This window comes from Vulpes vulpes, chromosome 5, assembly GCF_048418805.1.
Source record: "Vulpes vulpes isolate BD-2025 chromosome 5, VulVul3, whole genome shotgun sequence".
In the NCBI taxonomy this organism is placed as follows: Eukaryota; Metazoa; Chordata; class Mammalia; order Carnivora; family Canidae; genus Vulpes; species Vulpes vulpes.
Window position 1 is genome coordinate 128,839,366 of NC_132784.1, and position 19,847 is coordinate 128,859,212.

The following is a 19,847-nucleotide window of genomic DNA, read 5'->3' on the forward strand; positions in this document are numbered from 1 at the left end:
GATGTAATGTTGATTGGGGGGGGGGGGGAACCCTACACATGCAAATGCATGGGAACTAGGTGTCCTATAGGGACCGGGTTTGCAATTAGCGGCGGAAAAGGATTTCGGCCCAATTTGCACGTGCACATCCATCATTATGTGTGACTTAATAACTAATAGCAGCACTTAGGGCGCCTTTGGCCTGTCCATCCAGAGAACAACACGGGTTCCCTCCAGTAGGCGAACTGACCGCGGGAGGGCCTGGAAGCGGAAGAATTTTCACTCTAGGACCTTCTTCATCTTTAAATGTAGCATCTTTTGGTTAAAAAAAAAAAAGTTCAATTAGGACTTAAAAGGTAATTGAAAGGCGCTGCATCTCGTGGGAAAGCAGAAGACGAGGATAACCAAGCGTGACGACACGGAGGTCGGGCGCCAGCCCCGCCGCGGGGCGCAGAGCGAGGCCGCCCGGCCGGGGCCGACCTGGGTCACCGCGGCCGCGGGCCCGCGCTCAGGGGCGGAAGGTCCCGCTTTTCCCTCCCGGAGCGCTCGGTGCGACGTGCCAGGGGCCGCGAAATCCAGGCCAGGACCGCTTTCCGCGAACTGGAACCTCAGTCCCCAGCGAGACACTGTAGGAAAGCGCAAGAAGCAGAATCCCCGAGAAAGGGGAAGCGGCCGCTTCACCCAACCGCGCGCGGCGACCATCAGGTCCGAGCAGCTCCGCGCTCTCAGGGTCCGGACTCCAGATTCCCACCCTCCCCTCGGGGCAGGCCAGCCCGCCCCCTTCCCCCGGATCCGCGTCGCCTATTGGGCAGCGAGTGATCGACAGACGCTTCCGCCAATCGCCGGCTCTGTGACGGCCCCGCCCCCGCCCCGTCTGCGGTCCCCCGGGCGAGAGGGGCCTCTGTGCGTCGACGTCAGCGTGTTGACGTCACGGGCCGGGCTCTGGAGGAGGAGCGGGGGTGGCTGACGGCGGGCGGTGGGCTGCGCGTCGGCTGCGGGGCTCGGTTCCCCGGTCCCGCCCCGCCAAGCCCCGCCCCTCCGCCCGCTGGGGCTCCCGCGGGCGCAATCACGGAACCGCTGTCCCCGGGCCAGCCTGGGGCGGCCGGCCCGAAGCCCCCCGATAAGGTAGGCTGGGTTTCCCATGACCCTATTTGACAGATTGGAAAACTGAGTCACCCGGGGGGGGGGGTCAGATGACTTGCTGGGAGCTCGCGGGAGACCGCGCGGACGGAGGCCCGAGCCCGAGCCCGAGCGTCGGGGCGTTTGCCGGGCGCTGCGCGGTCCTCCGGGAGGAGGAGGGAGGAGGAGGGGCTCGGCTGTTCGTAAAGGATGCGCGGGTGAAGTTGCCGATGGCAGAGACCCACCTCGTTTGGGCGCCCGGGCCGGGATGCGGGGCTGGATGCAGGCAGTGAGGTCTGCATCCCTTCACCCTCCGGTCCCGCCCCACCCTCCCGCCTGGGGCCCTCCGGAGTTACCAGGAAGGGAGACCAGGGCGACGCCTGGGCTGTGCAGGCCAGGACGGTCCCTGGCCTCTTTTACTCATTTAAGACAATCTGTGTTCAAAAATCTTAAAAATTAAAGCCCAAGTTATGAGGGTCGTGGTGGTAGTTTCCTTTCACTGCCTTGCCCACCCATGGTATCCGGCCATATTTTGAAATCTCAGCAGCATGATGATTTTTGTTGAGGATTTTCTAGAAAGAGATATATATATATTTTTTTCCTCCCCTCTCTTTTGTTCAAATATGGGTTAACATTGTGGAGCTTTTCTTACCCTTCCATTAATGCGCCAGTTATTCACCATGTCATTTGTCTTCTATTTCACAGATGGAATCACTGAATTCATCACTTGACTCAGTTAATAGTTTGGATAAGTTTAGCAAGGTAACAAACTAACAGGTCCAATCTCTCAAATATACTGGAACTAGTTCAGATGGTTTCCCTTAGAATCTTTGTTGAGAAGGGCTCTGAAAGATCATTCCCACCTATATACCCTCTCTTTCTAAAAGCAGGATCTCAAAAAATAAAACTTTCATTACCTTTGCTTTATTGATGGATTCATGCCCATAAAGTGAAAAATGTGCACTACACAATATATGCATACATATATGATGTTTTCTTCTTTTCATAAAACAATCATTCTCTTTAAATCTTGCTGTCAAAAACATTGGACTTTTAAGTCTGCATTATTGCATAAAACTGCATTAAAGATATGGAATTGAAGTCACTTTTGGGGGGACTTTTCCTTCCTGATGTTCACAGGATGGCCATTTTAATCATTTGAATTTATTCTTTGAACAAGTTTATCGGACGAGTACCTCGTCTCTGCCGCATTTTGCCTGAAGATGTTGAGGATTAAGTGCTGAAAAATCTACATCCTTAAAGACCTTCCATTTTGGTGGAGACACAATAAACATGTAAATGGAAATGACAGTTTTAGGTAATGATAAATGGTAGAAGAAATAGTTCAGGATAAGGGGATAGAGTGTGACTGGGATGTGGGAGAGTAGGAGGGGATTTAGGTATGGTAATCAGAGAAGACTTCCTTGAGGAAGTGACAGTTTCATGAGACGTGAATGTTTGGAATGAGTCAGCCCACAGGAAGATTGGTGGAAGTTTCCAGGCAGACACTGCAGTGCAAAGGAGCATGTTCCAGGGGTAGAAGAGAAGCTATGTGCAATGGAGTGAACCTTGGAGAGAGTGAAGGGGGGGGGGATGACAATGGAGAGCTGGGTGTGAGCTGGGTGTGAGCTGGGTGTGAGGCAGAGGACATAGGATTTGTGTATTGCCAAATCCCTCTTTATTTAGTGACATTCATAGACTCTAGCCAGCTCTCTGCTTTATTTTGGTTATGAAATCATTGCAGCAACTCATTACATATTTTTTTCACCAGTAGTCACCTCTCAATGAAAATATGTCTTCTTCCCTTGAGCACTGTGTCCCATGCTATTTTTTTTTTTTTGTGTGTGTGTTCATTATTATGTGCAGGACTTTAAGCCTCTGCTTCTTCTCAGCTCCCTGCTTTTATCCTTCCTTCCTATGAATCCTCCAGTATTATCTTTATGTGTTGGCCCTTTGGAAAGAACTGGCTGTCAATCCCAGCTCTTGTCCAAGCTGAGTTCTAGGAAACTGCACTGTCAAGTGGATTACCATTTTCCATGAGAACTTTGAACTCACCAGAGACTTAATGCCTGCCTTTATTTAGTGCCTACAGTGTGTCAGGTGCATTACTTACATTCTTATCCTTCCAACATATTGCAGAGGTAAATATGATCCCTTCTTGATCAGAAAGGAAGCTTGCCCTTTGGCTGTCCAGCTTGTACTGAGTGAGTAAAGATTTGAACACTCCAGTTAGCCTGCCCCCAAAGTCTAATCCATGCTACTCCACCTCACTGCTTCCCTGAATATATAGCAGTAGCTACAAATCTCTGTTATTTGAAGTTATATTTTTTGAAATGATATTTTAGAGGTCATGATTCAGTCCTCTCATTTTATAAAGATTTTATTTATTTGGAGGGGGGGAGAGAGCACAGGCATGAGTAGGAGGAGGGGCAGAAGGAGAGGGAGAAGCTGACTCCCCACTGAGCAGGGAGCCCGATGTGGGGCTTGATCCCAGGACTCCAAGATCGTGATCAGAGCCGAGGGCAGATGCATAATGGACTGAGCCACCCAGGCATCCCCAGTCCTCTCAATTTAAAGGTCAAGCTGTGGAGGCCCAGATTTTCAAAGCATAACTGGCACCAAGTTCTTACCTTACTGAATCTCAGCCAAATATTTTTTTCTGTTATACTTCATAAAAGTTCCATCACAGTGAGTTTCTACATATATGAAAATACAATATTTCTTTTTTTTGAGAGACAATATTTCTTTTTTCATTCTTATTAATAATAAGAATGAGCAGGTGGGAGAGTGGGGAGGGAGGGACACAGAGAGGAGAGAGAATCTTAAGCAGGTTCCAGGCTCAATGCAGAGCCTGATGTGGGGCTCAATCTCATGACCCTGAGACATAATCTGCAAGAGCTAGACACTTAACTGACTGAGCCACCCAGGCGCTCCTGAGAATACAATATTTCAACATGGTGAATTTATTGTCCATAAACTCATTCAAGGTAGTAATATTTCTTGGGCTAGTATAGTCCATTGCCTTGTTTTCCTTACCTTTTCTCAGCAAGGAGCAGCTGCAGACTTTCTGAATGAATCCTTGATTTTTGTTAGAAGAAAGATAGTAGTTTCAAAATGACTTTAAAATTTAAGGATTAATTGCACACATTTCTTAAAAAAAATTTTAAAAATAATTTTGTTAGAGAGAGAGAGAGAGAGAGAGTCACAGTAACAGTGAGAGAGGGAGAGGGAGAAGCAGGCTCCCTGCTGAGTAAGGAGCCCGACATAGCGCTCCATTCTGGGACCCTGGGATCATGACTTGAGCCACCCAGGTGCCCCTAATTGCCCACATCTTTGAAATGGAGTTCAAAATTTGTTACTGGTTTTCCAGATTTAACCGTGTACTTCCAAGTGTGAGAACATTGTCTAGAATTGCAGGCTCATAGTTTCTGTTAGCAAGTGGAGTTTCTTCCTGGAATTGAGGAAGTCTTCGGGTTATCTCAGAGATATAACTTCTCTTTCTTCGTAATATATAATCATTTTAAAAAAAAGTAAAAATCATTTCATGAATTTCATGGTTGAAAAATGGGTTATTATCTTCCTACAAATTTAAAAATACTCATTATTCATTTCCAGGCTTTGTTCATTATGATTGGGATATGGCAGGTGAATAATAGTAAACTAACAGTTTACCAGAAAGTACTTTCTGGTGGCTTTTTGACTCTCCTTATATAAGTTAATAGAGATTGTCTTTCATTAGTCAAATTAGAATTATATTACCTGGTATCCTTGGTCATACACTCTTATACATATATGTTTGCTTGAGTCTAAAAGACACGTAAGGATTCATGTTATAACATGCAAAGTTTTTTTGTGGATTGTAGAGCCCTTCAGTTTTATTTATCATTTCATCTTTGAGAGAGGCACTGTTATGGTTTTCTTGGCTTTGGTTCAACAGAACCTCTTTACTGTTTCAGTTAAGGATCTGACTTCTGACCCTCAATTCCCTTGAGAGGAGCTCAAGTCTCTGGGGTTATAGATGTTGAAGGCACATTGTCGCAAGTAAAAATCGTTATTGTCTGTCTTGGTGGTATTGGAAAAAGTAATAGAAAGTCCACTTTTTAATATTAAAGATTAGAAAAGGCCCAGAGAGCCTATCCAGCGGTGGGTGTCCTGCTGAGCTAAGAAGCCTGGTCCACATCCCTGGCTCAAGGCAGCAGGGGCTCCCACCAGCTGTTGCAGGCCCCCATGTCCTGCAGAGCTCGAGGCTTTGTGTGCTATTTGACTTGTTTGGCTTGTTCTCCATCTGGATCTGGAAGGTACCTGTTGTGGTGACTCCACATCAAAGCAGGACATCTCACCCAGGATCCCTGCCTCAGCTGTTTAAGCCTGCAGGATGTTCCTGGGCAGGTATTGGGGAAGTAAGTAATGGGTTTGGTCAGCCCTCTAGTTTAAAACCCTTCTCCTCTACTTCTTCTCGTTTTCCAAAAAAATATCCTGGGACCAGTGGGTATCCTCAGTGTGTAAAACTTGGGAGTTGAGAGGAATTTTGCCTAGTACCTTCTAAGTTATGGTAAACACAGGTTTCCACGACCCCTGTTTTACAGGGCAGGATACTTTTCAAATACTGTGCATTATTGCTCGCCCAGGTATATTCTTGTTTGCTTTTTGTTTTAGGAAAATGTATTTGCAGGTGTTCGTTTTTTTTTTTTTTTTTTTAATTAACTACTTGCTTGTTGAGCTAAAGCTGTGGAACTAGGGAGTTTCAAGTACATTTTCCTATTTGTATGGTAGTTAAGTTCATCAAAGCAAGGAGCTCCAGAGCTATTAGAAATTTCTTCAGCCGAGGTAGGAAGCCAGCCAGGACTTTGGGCATTATTGAAAAGAGCCGACACTTAGAGAGGCCTTCTTCTCTGTCAGCTGCTGTTCTGATTGCTTTGTGTCTGGATTTCTCATCCTGTTGACATTTTGGGCTGGGTATTTTTGTGTGTAAACTTTGCAGTGGCGTGAGATGATACAGAAGTGTATGTGTATTTGATGGTAGAAATGTGGGGGGGAGGCACGTTTCCCTTTGAAGGCTCTGGAAATGAGGGTGGATGGCAGGGGGTTCCCAGACTAGAAGTGGGTGTCTTGCAGCTTTGTAAGCCAGCATGAGAATGAAAGCTGGCCATCCGACACCCTTTGAACTTTCAGCGCTCTGCTGCTCAGTGCAGACCATTTGAAAGTTCTGTACTCTCTGGCCCTTCAGCACGTTGGTAACTGTTTCTCTCATGCCCTCTACTTTTCCAGGTGGTAAAATAGATATTTTTATAGGACATTGAGAAAACATAAATTCTGGAATCCTGGAACGGCTGTATCCTGGAGAAGCAAACCCCAACTATACCTCTCTTTGTTGACAGCCAGAAATCAGTTGAGTCCACATTTAACGCTTTGAATGACCAGCACCTCTGCCTACATTTCAGTAGCGGATGGATGGCTGTGGTCTTCAGTGCATTATCCTCATCCTCAGACTCTGGCCTCTTTAGTTGAGCCTGTGTGCCCTCATGCCTCTGCTCGGTGTGAAATCAAGCCCATGCTCCCCTGTTCCCCATCCATGCGCCTTGTCACCTGTCCTCCTTCCTGGTCCAGCTGCACCTTCTGAAGCTTCCTCACGTGGGGCCCCTTCCCAGACCATCCGTGGCTCACTGCTCCTGGACGTGATCCTATGCCTCTTTTTAATCTATTCTACTCGTCTTCTTCCTCAAAATATACTATCTTTCCGTTTCTTGCAAAGTCATGTTTCCTTTTGGGCCAGCTTTTTCATGAAGCCTTTTCTGGTCACCACAACCTAAAGTTCAGTCTTCTCTGTATTATAATTATCTTAGGCTTTGATTGCTCCTTATTTGTAGAACTATTTTACCTCCTTTATAAAACTAATTCTACTTGGGGATCAGAGTCACGTCTTTTCCATCTTAGTTTTCCTCATAGCTCTAGGATAGTGTCTTACTTGTGGTAGATACTTACACATCTGTCTGTTTGGGTCCCATTCACATAGTGATTTCTTTCTCTTTTCCATATATTTGTTTGTTTATGTAGTGTGTTGTTTTGGAGTGACTTCAGTAAATAGCATTCAGAATACACTGTAAGGGTCCCTGTGTGGCTCAGTCGGTTAAGTATCTGCCTTCAGGTCAGGTCATGCATCTCAGGGTCTTGGCATAAAGCCCTGTATCCAGCTCCCTCTCCCTCTGGTGCTCCTCCTGCTGGTGCTCTCTCTGTCTCTGTCTCTGTGTCTCTTTCTGTCAAATAAATAAATAAAATCTTTAACCCCTTTCCAAATACATTAGAAAAAGAGATGACCAAAATCATTAAATCGGGGCATTCTGATTGTTTTGTCAGTTATAATAATTCAAGAAAGTTCAAGTATTTTGGTTCCTTTAATGTAACATATTGAAACTCCAGACATGTGTGTAAACTTGCCTAATTTTGGTTAACAAGTACCCAGACCCCAGACTTCTTTACAATGATATTTGTGATTCATGAATTGAACAAACAAATGCTTAACATATGACCAGGTATTTCCCCAGGTGCAAAGGGTATAGACGTGTCTTGTAGGAACTCTTGATAGCACTGAGAAAAGAACATGTGAAAAAATGTGTGAGTAGAGGTGCCATTAAAGATATGTGCCATGTGTGTCATGCAGTGGGGCCACAGAAGGTTTCTTTGAGGAAGTGGTACTTAAGCTTCCTTGAACAATGACTTATTGTTGTTGTTTAAGGGCTCAGACGAAAAGGCTCTCTAGGAAGAGGGAGCATTAGGGCAAAGGCATACATGTTGAACTTCCTCCTGTATTGGGAACTAAAAATAGGTTCCTATGGCTAGAGCCCTGGTTCTCTATGGCTAGAGAGAAATTGAGTTTGGAGTAGAGGGATGAAATGAGCATTCAGGTTTTCATTTTTAAAAACCTAGCATGATACCAGCATGGAGGGTGTTTCGAGGATGAAGTGAGTCTGAATTATTGGAGTAATGTGAATAAATGATAATTGGGAAAACTGGGAAAGTCCAATAGAGATCTTAGGGGAATGACATGGTCCCCAGTTTGGAGGATGGAACTCATGGCAGAATGAAAATAAATGCATTGTCTTTGTAGTAAAAACTGTACACAAGACCTTATGGGTTATTATTTGTCAGTTTTTTCCTACCTTAAACATGTTTGAAATATTTACAGGTAGTATATATGTTTTACATTGTTATCTGTATTTTTAAGTCATTCTTATAATTTTCTTTTTGATTTTGTAATTGCTTATCTCTTGTTACATTGAGAGCAAATAATGGAGCTGGTTTCAAACCTTTATCGAGAACCTTGAGAGCTTAAAGAGATCCTACTACTTTTGTGATGTCCTCTGCCTCTGTAACGTCCTCTGCATCCATTCTCATTACGAGGCTATAATTCAGTTTTCTGGGTATATCACCCTATAGTTGCCCTGAGTCTTACAATTAGTTGGTCTTTGCTTTTGTGATTCTGTTTTCTGAAGCGTAAGCTAGGTTGATAAAGTCTACTCATGCTGATCTCCTGAAGGTCAGTTTCCTGTGTGACCACCTAAGAAGTCAGACGACAAAAGATTACTTTTTTAAAAAATCCAGGCATCACGATTTTGCCATTTATTTTCCTTATCTGTCATATGCACCAAGCTGATCTTCATCCATGGTAGAGATTAGTAATTATGTTAGGAACTGTGTGCCATATCTGTATGTCAGAGTGGAGGAGATAACATGTGTAACGTCTGCCTGTTGGTAGATAGTCCTGGGCAAAGATGTCAATAACAAATCCTTTTATTGGCTTGCTCTCGTTTGTGAATTAGGAAGTTGGCCTTGGATAATGCCAGGGGCGGTTGATACTCTTATCTTCCGTGGCGTCACTCTTAGGGTACCAGTTCTCCCTGTGTCGGAGCCACTGTAGGAGCAGTGAGTAGAGGATGGCTTTGTCAGCTAGAGTGATCCTTGCAGGAATGCTTATTTCTCCTCTTCCACAGAAGGAGTCTTGTGTTGTTGAATGAAAAGAAACCCTGCTCGCTTCTGGATAGCCACCTTAGGTTTGCTGTCTACTCATCAGCTGGCTACTTGGAATTTAGCTGCTATTTCCCTCCTGTGTAGAGAAGAGAAGTTTGGAGAGGCCTATGGAGAATGTGTGATGAACACATTCTTAATTCTAGTCATTGAGATGAAGAAAGATGGTTACCAAGAGAAGTATACACTGGTAACCCCTTGCCTGTGATTCCCAGGAGACCAGTGAGCTCACTGCCTTGGGCTATTAACTGATTTTCAGATCTAGATCAATAAGATTATAGTTTGTCCTGAGAACCAAAAGCCTCCGTTTGAAAATTGCTTGCACCAAGCACTAAAGAAGTGGCATTACGTGGTGTAGAAATGTCCTCAAATGCACTGAAAAATATTTCAGGTTTCTTAATTGAGGGATTTTGTTGGTTCACAACTTCCTCTGGAGCATCCAGAGTGTAACCCGAAACTGGCCCCTGTGTGTATAGGACAGGGACAGAGTGAAGGAGGAGTTCACTTCACATTGGCTGTGGCAGTTGTAAGGAACCAAGGAACTTAACTTACAAGGCTTGTTTGAGCAGCTGCAAGATGAATAGTTTTCCTCACCCAGCCTCCAGAATCTTTAAAAGTTTACATCGCGGCCTCCAGCGAGTTTAGTCAGTCATACACCCAGTCCAGATGGCTTCAGCACCACAGTTCTATTTCAAGGCTGTATCTTTGGAGCAGCTTCTGGGAGTGAGGAAGGCAAGGAGAATACACATTCCAAGGACAGGAAAGGGGATGGGGAGCCTCCAGTTGGCCAGGTCCAGCTCACAGGTTGGCTGGTGGTCACGTCTTCTTGATGATCTCCTCCAACAGACCTCATCTGTCTAGAAAATAATGACTGTTGACTCCATGATCGCTAAAGCTGGCAGCACATCCCTAAGAGGAAGTTTTAAATATTCATGAGAATGTGTGTGGTCAGGAGCAACAAGGTTGTCCGAATTGCCATCTCCTGATGGTTGAGAGTACTAATGAATTCAAAATTGGGAAAAATAGTGCTAACTCCATAATAGCCATAATAACTGATCTCTTGTGATTTTTTAGGAAAGCTAAAAGTAGATTTCCTTCTGTGGGAACAAGAACAAGTTCTGGAAAATGGTGGGTAGTCAGCAACCAAAAAAAAAATCAGCAGTCTTTTATACCTGTGGAAATGACTTTGTTTGACTCATGAAGGGAAATGGGGTTATGTATAGCTTCTGTGACCTAGAAGATTAAAATAAAGTTGTTTCTAGGTGAGCTGTGAAGGAAATATATGAGTTTAGACATTAGAGCTAAAGCTGAGAAGGGGAGAAAAGCTGGAAAATCTATTTGAGCACTAGGAGAGCTCTACTAGGAGGAGAATCAGAGTTTGGAGAGAGACAATAGAAGCTGCAGGAAGGTAGCTATAAAGACCCCATGTCATTCCAGTTATTCTTGGCCACCTGATAGCAGTTTCTGAAAGAGATGAATGTTCTTGTTTGCCAGAGCCCATCTTGAGAGAGACTTTTTTTTTTTTTTTGAACACTGATGAGATGTAGCTGTAACATGCCAGCCATCTGACTCGCCAGTGGGGGCGCATAACTCCCTACCAAGTTGTCAACCAGGGTAGTGAGCTAACAATATGAACTACCCAACATGACTGGCCACTCCATGGCATGCTGCCATTTTGCCAACTGTGATCTATGGAAGAACAAATATACATTGTCAGATGTCCTTCCTCTCTCCAACTGGTTCATCTTTTCCTGGACTAGGCCACACCCAAGGACATGGTTATTCTCAGGGGGACACACTTGACTTCCTTCCTTTCTTTTTCTTCAGTCGTTCCCTTCTCTTATTTATCTGTCTCCTCAATTAGATGGAAGTTCTGCTGAGATTAGGTGATGATCTCTTGCATTGCATTTTGAATCCTTTTAAATATCCTTGGGGTTTTACATTTTGTAGGTGTTCAGCGCTTATTGTTCTTAACAAAATGGGAACTTTTAGTGGATCTACTTTCTTACTTATTTTCTGCTCTATAAATAAAGGCACTTTGTTTTTTTCTCACTTTTATGGAAAGAAGGGAGAACATTCAACTTTCTGTTCTGTCTCATGGTTTGACCTTCCATCTGTATTCTGTCGACTCTCAGATTTCTATGTCTAGCTAAGATCTGTCTCCTGAACTCCTGACTTATTTCCAGCTACTTTAATTATAATTACTGTCCATTTGAATGTTTTTTTTTTTTTAAGATTTTATTTATTTAGTCATGAGAGACACGGAGAGAGAGAGGCAGAGACACAGGCAGAGGGAGAAGCAGGCTCCATTTAGGGAGCCTGATGTGGGACTCAATCCCAGAACCCAGAATCACACCCTGGGCCGAAGGCAGACATTCAGCCACCGAGCCACTCAGGCGTCCCTCCACTTGGATGTTAGTAAGTGCCTCACACTTTGTGTGTCCAAACTAAACTGATAGAAGTTTTTCCTCGAAGTTGCCCATCCATTAACTTCTCGATTTCAGTAAGGAGCAACTCCATCCCTCTGTGTCCCCTGGCTGTAAAGCTGGCAGTTCTTGAGTCCTTCCTTTATCCCATACCTCATACCCAGTCTATCAACAAATGCTTTTGCCTCCGTGTTTAGAACTAGTCTGTTCTCATCACCTCCACTGCTACCATCCCAGTCTGCTGAGTCACTGTATCACCTCTTCCCTGAATTGTTGCCATGTCCGTTGATTGGTCTTCCTGCTTCTATGGTTCTCTCAGCTAGAGAGCCTCTGCTGAAAACCTTCCAGTTTCTTCCTGTCTCCTTAAAGTTTTTAAAGTGGACTGCAAACTCCTCTGTCCCTTCTTAACCTCTCTCTTGTCCTCTTCTCCAACTCTATTCTGTTACTTCGCTCCAGCAAAACTGAAAGCTAAAGACCTGTGTGCATTCCTAGGTGGCCAGGCCAGCTGCACCCCACCTGAGGGCATTGGCCTTCTTCCCTCTCCTCACACTGCTCCTTGCAGGTCTTTGCTCCGCCTTCCTAGGGAGGACATCCTGACTGTCCAGTTTAAGAATTACAGTGCTCTTCTGTTTATCCTCAGCCCCCTTACTTTAGAAAGTAAGCTCTGTGAGGGCAGGAAATTTTTTGTCTGTTCATTACCACATCCCCACTGCTCAGAGGAAGACCTGACACATTTTTTTTTGGTGCTCAGAATGTATTTGTGGAGCAATAAAAGTGGACATGGTATATTTCTGGGAAACTCTGAATTTTCAGAAATTATCAAATGCAATTTTAAAATGTTGTAGTACACATCCAGATTCAGCTTCTCAGTATATATTTTTGTTTGCTTTACAAATTATGGAAACGTCATTATGGATTTATCCAGCCATCTGTAAACATTAATATGTCTACATTCAGTGTCAAAAGTTCACAAATATTTTTACTATTGCTATAGAAATAGATCACTTAGAAATCAGGTTTTCATAAAAACAGCTTTGGGCTTGGGAGATAAATTAGTGTTGTTAGAAGACTGACCTAAGGGGATCCCTTGGTGGCTCAGTGGTTTAGCGCCTGCCTTTGGCCCAGGGCATGACCCTGGAGTCCCGGGATCGAGTTCTGCGTCTGGCTCCTGGCCTGAAGCCTGCTTCTCCCTCTGCCTGTGTCTCTGCGCCCCCCCCATGTCTATCATGAATAAATAAATAAAATCTTAAAAAAAAAAAGAAGACTGACCTAAAAGCAGCACCATAACATGTTTGTTTTCTACTTTAATTTTTCCCCACCACTAATATTAATTTCTAAATAAATCTTAGTCTTGAAGCATACTGTTGAAAGGTCAAATCCTTTTTATGCACACACAGTTACTTTGGTCTGATATTAGCAGAAATTGTTGAGTGAGACAAGACTGCTAGAAAGGACTGAGGGTTTTAATAGAAAACCTTGAATGTGTGTGTTGGGGACAGGGGGAAGAGAGCAGAAAGTAGCAGCGAAGAGTGAGTAGATTTGTCAGGACAGAATAAAAGCTTTTGTTACATCCCAAGTGAGTAAACAACACTAGGAAATATGAGACCTAAAAAATAAATATTTGGAATAAAACCTTGGAAAATATATATGGAGAGATGACTATGGAGTTGGACATTCTTAAATTCATAAAGAGAAGTAGGAACAGAAGGAGGTGGTGTTGAAATGTAGGTACAAGTTAGTATAATAAATCAACTGCATGAGTAAAACAGCACATGGTATGCCTGGGCCTCGGTGCATGATACCTTGTAAAAAATCCCCTTCCCCAAGTGTCTGGGGAAAGTTTGGGTACTACTGTATGGAACCAAATGTGGGACAGATGTGGCTAGCAAAAGCTTACAGCAAATAATTATCTTGTGCACATTTTCACGAAAGAATTGAGCAAACTAGAGCCTAGACTGTTGCTCAGTGTACCCTCCATCATTTGATTGGGGCCTCCATCGATGGACAAAAAAGACCATTAGGTGTTTGACACTGGCTGAAAGTTCATGCAAATCAACTTCTATCTGCAGTCACAAGTACTTTAGAAGTCTTCAACCAACTTTCATTTGTGTGGGGATAATTTGTTAGTTATATAAAGAGCAAAATTATTTGGATGCCTAGAGATCTTACAGAGGTTTTCCTTTTAGTCTCACTGTCTCAAACAGTCATGTACAGAAGAATTCAGAAGAATTATGCAAATGTATACAAAATGCCTGTTCATTCTGTTTTGTAGAATGGCTTAAGCGGTTTTCTAGGATGAATTTAGTGCCTCTGTGCTCATAAGGGTAGCTCATACTTTAGTGATTTTCTTTTTGTAATGAAAATTTGCCTTTGCTCTTTATAATGTCTATATGCTACATATATATGTACATATTGTATACACATTGTATTTAAGTGTATGTCCTTTGTATGTTTATAGGTCCTAGTTGGATGGATAAAGAGAGCCAAATCTATTACAAAACATCTTTCTGTCCTCATGTATTTCTGAACTATTCATAAGTTAAGCTGTGTACTTCATGACACTACTACAGAGTACTTCAGCATGCATCTACTAAGAATAGGGGCATTCTCTATAACCAGAGTATTGAACTATAATCAATTCCCCAGTTGTCTTCTATAGGTATTTTTTCTTTTCTTTTCTTTTCTTTTTTTCTTTTCTTTTCTTTTCTTTTTTCTTTTCTTTTCTTTCTTTTCTTTTCTCTTTTCTTTTCTTTCTTTCTTTCTTCTTTCTTTCTTTCTTTCTTTCTTTCTTTCTTTCTTTCTTTCTCTTTCTTTCTTTTCCTCTTTCTCTTTTTCTTTCTTAAATTCAACATTTAGTCTAGACTTCTGCATTGCATTTGATAATTGTATCTATGTGTTTTAAGTTCAAAGAGTATGCACACTTTTCCTTCTTTCTGTTCTTGTTTTGTTTTTAACCCTGTTGACTTCTTTGAACAGTCCACAATACGTATCTTGGAGAACATCCCAATATGCTGTGATGCTGTGTTTGTCTGATTGTTTCTTTCTTTCAAGATTTTATTTATTTATTTGATAGAGAATGAGAGAGACTGACAGGGGGAGGTGCAGAGGGAGAGGGAGGAGCAGATCCCCCTCTGAACAGGGAGCCCAGTGTGGGGCGACTCGATCCCAGGACCTGGGATCATGACCTGAGCTGAAGGCAGATGCTTAACTGACTGAGGCACCCCTGTTTCTTTATGAGTAAAATCAGGTTAAACATTTTTGGCAAGGGCATGTCACAGTAGATAATTGGTGTTATGTATTTCTTACTGCATCACATCAGAGGGTATATAATGTCAGCTGATTCCAGTGTTGATAATGCTGTTTGAAGACTTGGTACAGATGGTGGCTGCTAGATGTCTTCACTATAAAGATATATTATCCCCAAAGGAATTATTAGATAATCTGAGGGATAAGACTTTGAGATTATGAAGATCCTATTTCTCAACAACATCTTTTTTAGTGTCCATTGAAGATTTTTACATGGCTCAGTTACTCCAATTGTGGGTTACAAATTATTGATTTTTTTCCAACTATATTATCTCTTCTTCTTTTTTTATGTGACATTTTTTTCCTGTAAAGGAGAACTTCTCTCTGTCTCTCTCTCTCTCTCTCTTACAATAAACACTACTGTGGACTTTTGCAACTTTTTTTTTTAATACTTTATTTATTTATTCATGAGAGACAGAGACATAGGTAGAGGGAGAAGCAGGCTCCCCACAGGGAGCCCGATGAGGGACTCCATCCCAGGATCTGGGATCACGCCCTGAACTGAAGACAGATGCTCAACCACTGAGCCACCCAGGCAGCCCTCAGTTTTTCCAACATATCTTGTCATTACTTGTTTTCATGTTGAGGTTTTTCTACATTTGCCAGTGGGAACTCTTCAAAACAGCATATACAAAATTTTTTAATGATTATAGATTTGTGTCTTCTATAAGAAATCCTTGCCTATGAAAAGGTTGTAAAAATATTCTCCCACACATTCTTATTTTTTGTACAGTGTGAGTCAGGGTTCAAAGTTCTTTTTTTTTTTCCCCGTTCAGTTTTGATATCTGGTTGTCCTGGGATGATTCGTTAAAAACAAACTTTCTTTTTACCTTTGGATCGCTCTGGCATCTTTTTTCAGTCAAATGATCATAGAAGTGCAGGTCTATTTCTAGGCTCTCTCTTAGCTCCGTTGATCTATCTGTTGATCTTATGCTGGTACCACACCATTTTCATGACTGAAGCTCTATAGAAAATCTCAAAGTTAGGCCATGTGAGTCTTCCAATTTAGTTCTTTTTTCTCAAGATTACTTTGGATATTCTCATTTCTTTGCATTTCTATATATATTTTAGAATTAATTTGTCAATTTCTACCAAAAAAACTTGATGGGATTATTATTAGGATTGAGTCATAGCTATAGATCAATTTGGGAAGAATTGAAGTTTTAACACTATGAATTCTTCTAATCCGTAGACATCATATATCTCTCCATTTATTTTCATCTTTATTTTCTAAGCAGTGTTTTATAGTTTTCAGTGTTGGGATCTTGCATCTATTTTGTTCAATTGCGTGTTTTTGATGCAATTTTCAATAGTCTTTTGTATTTTCTTCTAAGGTTTATTTACTTATTTTAGAGAAGGAGAGAGAGAGCACACACATGCAGAGAGAGGGACAGAAAGAGATAAGCAGACTCCTTTTCAGCAGGCAACCTGATGAAGGACTGGATCCCAGCACCCTGAGATCATGACCTGAGCCAAAATCAAGAGTCAGACACTTCACTGACTGAGCTACCCAGGTGCTCCATGTCTGTCTGTCTTTAATTTCTCCCACTTTCACTGTCCAGAATGAAGGGACTGGTAAATAGATGAATCCCAACATTTTAAGCAAACTTGCTTTAAAAAAAATGAAGAGCAAAAATAATCTTGATGCAGTGAAATAAATGTCATTATAGAAGTTCCGGCACTGCAGTTGCCAATTTTTTCTCAGGGCAGAGAGGTGTGAAAGAGTGGAAGAAGCCAAGGCTTCCTGAGAAAGTAACCTTTGAGTTAAGGCTTATAGGATGAGTCAGCCATAGAGATGAGAATAGCACTCCAGGTAGAGAGAAAAATACAAGTAGAGCTTCCAGAGAATGTGATTACTTTAGGGAAGTGCTTATGATTTTTAGCATGAGTGGTTCTGGAGAGGGAGGCAGAAGTAGACCAGGTGGTAGGTTAGGCAAGATTTAAGAGTTTGAGGTCTACCTGAAGGTCTGAGGAAATTATTTAATAGATGATCTCATAAATTTAATTTGCTTCTCTAAAAAATTTACAGGTATCGGATGAGAATTCTTTTTTATTAGAGTATCAATACATTTTTTTCTTATGTGTCTTGTCTTTGCCCATTTTTCTAATTGAATTTTAAGATTTTCATTATGTCTTTAAACACTTTTAAGTTTCACTTTTTTTTAAATAATAAATTTATTTTTTATTGGTGTTCAATTTGTCAACATACAAAATAACACCCAGTGCTCATCCCATCAAGTGCCCCCTTCAGTGCCCATCACCCAGTCACCCCCACCCCCCGCCCACCTCCCTTTCCACTACCTCTAGTTCATTTCCCAGAGTTAGGAGTCTTCATGTTCTGTCTCCCTTTCTGATATTTCCTACCCATTTCTTCTCCCTTCCCTTCTATTCCCTTTCACTATTATTTATATTCCCCAAATGAATGAGACCATATAATGTTTGTCCTTCTCCGATTGACTTATTTCACTCAGTATAATACCCTCCAGTTCCATCCACGTCGAAGCAAATGGTGGGTATTTGTCGTTTCTAATTGCTGAGTAATATTCCATTGTATACATAAACCACATCTTCTTTATCCATTCACCTTTCAATGGACACCGAGGCTCCTTCCACAGTTTGGCTATTGTGGACATTGCTGCTATAAACATCGTTAAGTTTCACTTCTAACGTAAGATAGAGACACCTTTGATTTTTATATACTGATGTTTCTCTTTGTAGATGTTCTTACAAATTCCTCATCCTAAAATCATTTATTTACCTGAAGTTTCTTTTACTACATAATGCGTGCAAGTGGTTTTGTTTCATTAACTTAAATGGAACCTTCAATATATTTTGACATATAAATTTCTTTCTCTGTGAGCCAGAAAGACTAGTTATTTTCTTTTGCAACTGAATTTTGATGGCATATTTATCATCTGTAGATGTTTTTTTGCAGAAGTACAGGCCAGATGGTTTATAAGTAATGAGTTTTCCTTGATCTTTAGTGGCTTTATTTATTTATTTATTTATTTATTTATTTATTTTTCATTAAACTAACACTTGGTGTTTGGTTAATTTTCTCTTACAGTCCAGATTTCTGACTTATACTGATAGAGCAACATTGTAACCTCTCTGTCCACACGTGTGTCCCTAAAGATGGGCACACACTCCTCTTCTGATGCCTCTTGTTCCCTGCCACCCAGCATTGCAGTTGTTAATTTTTTCTTTCAGTTTGCGCTTTTTTCTTATATCACTAATATATTACCCTGTCTCTTTCAAAACACGGAGAATGAGAGACTTGAAAGAGCCATGCTTGAAGGAAAGTGGAAGACAGTAGATGTCAATTTGGAGATGAAGAGTCCACAAAGTTTGAAAGTATGCCAGGGATCCCTGGGTGGTGCAGCGGTTTAGCACCTGCCTTCGGCCCAGGGTGCGATCCTGGAGACCCGGGATCGAATCCCACGTCGGGCTCCCGGTGCATGGAGCCTGCTTCTCCCTCTGCCTATGTCTCTGCCTCTCTCTCTCTCTCTCTCTGTGACTATCATAAATAAATAAATACAAATCTTTAAAAAAAAAAAAAAGATTAAAAAAAAAAAAAAAAGAAAGTATGCCAGGCCTCCTAAACTGAAAACCAGTCAAAATTTATATAATTTCAAAGCTTTTTGGCTTATGTGAATCATGTTTTGTTCATGCATACTTTTGAAATGCAAAGAAACATTTTTTTTTTGCAAAGAAACATTTTAATGGGTAGAAATATCTGCCTTATTGCGTTTAGTTTTTATTTGTATGAGTTTTGACTTATGTATGCCATGTTTTGGAAATACATTTGAATATAGGAATCCTACTCATGGGAGCTATTGTGAGGCTTAAATGATTCCAGTGTAAGTTAAGTACCCAGTACTCTGGGTAACTCAGTCTGTGCTAAGGAAATTATTCATTTTGCTACTAGGCTAATATATGGTATATACAGTGTTATATAATAACATGTTCATAGATAGGATATAGGATATGTTTATACTTGTGTTCTTTGTCCTTGTATATTCTTGGTCAGATAATGTCAGGATTATGCTAGCCTTATTTAATGATATGATAGCTTTTTTTTTTTAATGTTCTGGAACAGTTTGCAATATTTTACCCTTTTTTTTTTTTTTTTTTTTTATTTTACCCTTTTTAAATCAAATTTTGAAATACCGAACAAGCTGTCTGGCTCTAATTCCTTTGCTATGTAATTCTTTGTAAACTTTTTTACTTTTCTTTTTTGGGATGGTGCATTGTAGTCAGGCCATCTACATCTTCTTGATTTAGTATTTCCAGTCTAAGTTTACCTATTTTCCTATTTCTTGGGTTTATTTATATATTTTAAATTTGTGGAATTTTTCATCCATTTGCAGAGGTACAGAGTTTAGTATAATGAATCCTATTGTATCCATCCCCCAGCTTGGAACATTTATCCTTCTCCTTTCTCCTTTAGGATTTATTTATTAATTATACTCTTGTTTTTTCTTTTCTTTAATATTTTTCCCTGTAAGATACTTGTGATTTTTGTAACCTTATAATTTAAGTCTCTAATTTTTTTTATAAGTATTTTATTTATTCATGAGAGACAAAGAAAGAGAGAGGCAGAGACACAGGCAGAGGGAGAAGCCGGCTCCATGCACGGAGCCCAATGTGATACTTGATCCCGGGACCCCAGGATCATGCCTTGAGTCGACGGCAGACACGCTCAATGGCTAAGCCACCCAGGCATCCCAAAATGTCTAATTTTTAAATTTTATTCTTTATTTAAAAAGTAATTAAAGCACTTTAAGGAAGTGAATTTTATAAGTGCAACTTTCCACTATTTTTACTGTTATTTTTTTATTATACAAACGAATTTTTTTTTTTTTTCAGAGTAAGGTGTTTTACTTCCATTGTATCCACTTTTCATCCTTGATATAGGAAAGGAAAAAATGAAACTTTACATTCAATATCAGAGAGTTTCATGTGTTCTTACTTCAGTGATTCTATAGTAGAACA

The 19,847-nt window shown here is 41.3% G+C and overlaps 1 protein-coding gene across 2 annotated transcripts in view; it reads left to right on the forward strand.

Annotated features, from left to right (window-relative positions):
- The first annotated feature begins 900 nt into the window (after positions 1 to 900).
- STARD3NL (STARD3 N-terminal like) overlaps positions 901 to 19,847 on the forward strand; it is a 52,932-nt gene continuing 33,985 nt past the window's right edge. Inside the window, exons 1-2 of one of the 2 annotated variants that reach the window (XM_072760032.1) lie at positions 971 to 1,104; positions 1,804 to 1,860. The gene's annotated coding sequence lies outside the window, so the exon portion shown is untranslated. Of the gene's footprint in view, positions 1,105 to 1,803; positions 1,861 to 19,847 lie in introns of both variants that reach the window. The other variant, XM_025984054.2, reaches the window with a different exon arrangement.